The following is a 4,822-nucleotide window of genomic DNA, read 5'->3' on the forward strand; positions in this document are numbered from 1 at the left end:
AAAGAGTCTCATACTTTTCTTTTAAACTTTTATTGCATCCTATTACTCAAAGTGTCAGCTGTGTCCAAGAGGACCAGATGGTTCGTCGTTTATGTTGATAATGATGCTAAGAACCGTTTTGAAGCCTGATTTCTGGCACTACATGGTAAGTCACTGTCTTAGGTGAAGATTCCTGCCTCACTTGGACCTCTTGAGGCTAATTTACAGGTATTCTGTTTTGTCTGACAATCCACAGTCTGATCCTGTAGTAGTCTTCTGTCCTCACAAGAACATAATCTTGCTGATTCAGAGAACCCTGTTTCTGACCCTTCCAGCTTGCCAGAAATCCATTACCAGATGCTAACTTATGTCAAGAGAAGTTTGAATTCTGATTTCATTAACAACCCCATAAACCCAAGCTGAAGTCCATCTTAGACTCAAGTCTAGGTTACCTGTGTGCCAGAATAGAAGGTAATGTTCACCTTTGAATGTCTTTGGGATGTTAGCTTAGACCCAGTGATGGTGAAGCATAATCAGCTGGAGAAATGTCTTTTGAGGATCCTGCATGGATGAAATGTAAATACTGCTGAAAGCAGTATCTTGAATTTCTACAGGAAAAATAAATGATGAGTGAAAGTCTTTCCAATGACTTAGATATTTCAAAATATTTATTGAATGTCTATCTTGAAAATTGCTTCCATTCTTCCATTCACAAAAGGGGACCTGGCCAGTGTCCACAGTGTTCACAGGGGCTTCAAGCTTTCTTCTTAAGAACACGGTAGCATTTGTAGAGAATCACCTTCTGTCCTGCCTGACATCCACATTTTGTATGAATAAAGGTGACAGCTACTTCTCTTACATGATTTTCAAGTTATCACTTAGAAAGGAATATTCTACTCCCTTGCCATCTCTAAATAGCATCTCAAATTGATATCTGAAATTTCTTTAATGATTAGGAACAACTCTTTTCATTTAAATTCTATAATTAAGCATAAAATAAACCAAATTTGCAGTCATTTTTAGAAAGGGATAATATTGACTTCATTGAATCCTGAAGTATAGAAGATTGATGCCAGATTTATAATATTTTTAATATATATAATATTTATAATAATATATAAATATATGATATATTATATAATACAATATATTATAATATATAATATAATTAAATATTTATTAAATATTAATATTTATAATTATATTTAATATAATTTAATATATTATAAAATATTTAAATATATAATATTTATAATATTTTGAGTGAGAGCAGAAAGAGACTAAATGGAGAAACTGAGAGGTTAATTGTGGATGGGTAGGAGATGTATAAAGTGGATTTCAGAAGTGTCTTATATAAGCACCTGTGTCACCGTTTTGCCAACACAGACACTTCCTATCCATGGTACATCTGTCCATATGATCTATATCTCTTACAAAGAGATGAAGTAGGATACTAGATATATCTCTGATTTTATAGTTCTCAGAAGGTTCATTAAAATAAACATCTTCCCTAATTCAGCTGTTTAATAGAGAAAATCCAAATGTATTTCACCAATTTTGGATTAAGCCCAAAGTTAAGAGGAACAACTCTGATGGAGATATTATCTTTGTTACCTGAGCTTGACTGATTCAGTTATTTGACAGCTGCTGCTGCTGCTGCTAAGTCACTTCAGTCGTGTCCGACTCTGTGTGACCCCATAGACAGAAGCCCACCAGGCTCCCCCGTCCCTGGGATTCTCCAGGCAAGAACACTGGAGTGGGTTGCCATTTCCTTCTCCAATGTGTGAAAGTGAAAAGTGAAAGTGAAGTCGCTCAGTCGTGTCCGACCCTTAGCGACCCCACGGACTGCAGCCTACCATTGGTTTCTATAAAATGAGAGACTTTTTAGGTGTCTGGTGAAGAGCCCTGCTTGAACTGGCTGCTAGAGAAGTTTCTGGAATGAAGAAGGGAATGAAGGGTGTGTGTGTGGAAGGTCAGACTGGATGAGGTGACTTGAGGGATCCAGCGTGTTTAGACCCTAAGGGTGTGTGGGAGGAACCTGGACTTCGAGAAGGATATCAGCCCTGGAAGCAGGAAGGACCAAAGGCAAACTTCGTCCATTTGAACTGCTTGTCAGGACTCTCCTTTCCTATGCATCCTTGCATTGTTCACGGTATCTCTGAAGTGACTAGATATGAGGGTGATTTCAATCATGGAAAAAAGCTACTACAGTTCTCCTAACTGGAGTACTGAGAAAGCAGATAAATAGGTACCTCAAACATTGCAATATCTATCACTGATACCCTCATTTCATTCCAGGCTTCAGCTTTCTGAAATCTTTTGGGATCCTGGAACAGCAGAGGATTGATGCCCAGGCTTTAAAGTGTTACTGTCCTTTGTGTTAAGCAGAGAGGGAAGAAAGACCTTTCAGAGGAGGTGTCCAAGGCAGCTGTACAAATGCCCCATTTGGAGAAGCAGGTATCAGAGTCCCATCCAGGGGAGATGGCCTGCCAAGGAGTTGGGTATTTCCACCTCTACCTGAGGGATGAGGAATGGGCAGCTCAGGAACCTCCAGGTTTTGGACTAATGAAATGTATCATGAAGTGGCAGGAGGAGGCGGTGAAGGAGAGGATAGGTAGCAGAATTAAAACAAACACAGAACTTTATAAGCAGAAAAACAGGGGGGAACACCAGAAAATCAGAGAAGATATTACCATTCTCCTGGCTTTTCTTGGAGGAAGCAGCTCCACATATTTGGTCTTTTCCATCTTGGGTAGACAGATCATAGGTAAAGTCTCCCTACCAGGGAACCTCTGTCATGAGAGGCTGACTCTTTATTATTGAGGATATAACTTTTCCTCTTTGCCATCAGCTAGTGAAGGAAATTAGAATGTTTCAAGCTCTGGAAGCAATAGGTATACCACAGTTATCAGGATTGTTCCCTGAATGACTTAACCTAGAGTGCTGTCATTCTGCAATGCAGGGCACAGTTTAGAAAGATAAGGAAAATTTCTCTAAAGAAGCTCATATTTTGAAAAACAGGCATGTATTTCATTAAAATCTTCTTACATGATCTCAAGTACAGTAACTTGTCTTCTCTTCATTCATTTCCTCTGTGATTCTAAATGCTCTTTTAAGAGCATCACTTAAAGAAAGAACTCTCTAATAGAACAAATCAGAAGGCCATCTGTGCTTCTGCAGCCAAGGCTGAGTTTGGGACCCAGTGGAAGCTGGGTATTGCCCTGTATTCCCTGAAGTCTCGGCCTGAAGCCAAGCTCTTGGCTCTCTAACTGCACAGTTTCCAGTTAACTGGAAAGTTAAACTTAGTAGAAGGCACAGGGGATTCTTTTCAGGACAGTGTTTGAAGTTTCTGATTAAGGCAATTATTTAAAACCTAGAAGAGAACTCTTATTAGCCTTGGGGGGGGGTGGGGGAGAAAGGAGAATAATAAAAAGTCTTTAAGAAATATCTGCTGCAAAGCTGACATTTTCCTCAGGTAACATGGAGCTGAGAATGTGCTTCAGGGATTGTCATGGGAGCTGAGCTATGACACAGTACTGATCTCTAGGCCATTTTTGAGTGTACATTTGAGTTTTCTGTATTTTCAAAATAGGATTGTCTATTATAATAATTAAATGAGAGCAGAAAACAATTCTGAGGAAATTAAACCTTAAGTTTCTAGAGTATCTATTGTTAGTATATAATGAATTTTAAAAAGAGTTTGTTAAGGTATATATACCTTATATATATATATAGTATATATATATATATATATATATATATATATATATATACACCTTACATATAAAGTATATGATCAATTACTTTAAAACATACAATGGGTTTATAAAATTTCTAAAGTAAAAAAATTTACTTATTTGAGGCAGATAAAAATCATCAACATTTTAATGCAACTTATGTATAAGTAACAAAGAGAGGGCATGTTACTCAAATTCACCTGACTGATATACACATCGTAGGAAGCATCACTACGAACAAAGCTAGTGGAGGTGATGGAATTCCAGTTGAGTTATTTCAAATCCTAAAAGATGTTGCTGTAAAAGTGCTGCACTCAATATGCCAGCAAATTTGGAAAATTCAGCAGGGGCCACAGGACTGGAAAAGGTCAGTTTTCATTTCAATCCCAAAGAAAGGCAATGGCAGTGTTCAAACTACCGCACGATTGCACTCATCTCACAGGCTAGCAAAGTAATGCTCAAAATTCTCCAAGCCAGGCTTCAACAGTACGTGAAATGTGAACTTCCAGATGTTCAAGGTGGATTTAGAAAAGGCCGAAGAACCAGAGATCAATTTGCCAACATCCGCTGGATCATTGAAAAAGCAAGAAAGTTCCAGAGAAACATCTACTTTTGCTTTATTGACTATGCCAAAGCCTTTGACTGTGTAGATCACAACAAACTCTGGAAAATTCTTACAGAGATGGGAATACCAGACCACCTTACCTGCCTCCTGAGAAATCTGTATGCAGGTCAAGAAGCAACATTTAGAACTGGACATGGAGCAACAGACTGGTTCCAAATCAGGAAAGAAATACATCAAGGCTGTATATTGTCATCCTGCTTATTTAACTTATATGCAGAGTACATGATGAGAAATGCTGGACTGGATGAAGCACGAGCTGGAATCAAGATTGCCAGGAGAAATATCAGTAACAGATATGCAGATGACACCACCCTTATGGCAGAAAGCAAAGAGGAACTAAAGAGCCTCTTGATGAAAGAGAAGGAGGAGAGTGAAAACGCTGGCTTAAAACTCAGCATTCAAAAAGCTAAGATCGTGGCATCCAGTCCCATCACTCCATGGCAAACAGATGGGGAAACAACAGAAACAGTGACAGTCTCTG

This window comes from Moschus berezovskii, chromosome 6 (genome assembly GCF_049115385.1).
Source record: "Moschus berezovskii isolate FMDL1 chromosome 6, NW_MosBer_1.0, whole genome shotgun sequence".
In the NCBI taxonomy this organism is placed as follows: domain Eukaryota; kingdom Metazoa; phylum Chordata; class Mammalia; order Artiodactyla; family Moschidae; genus Moschus; species Moschus berezovskii.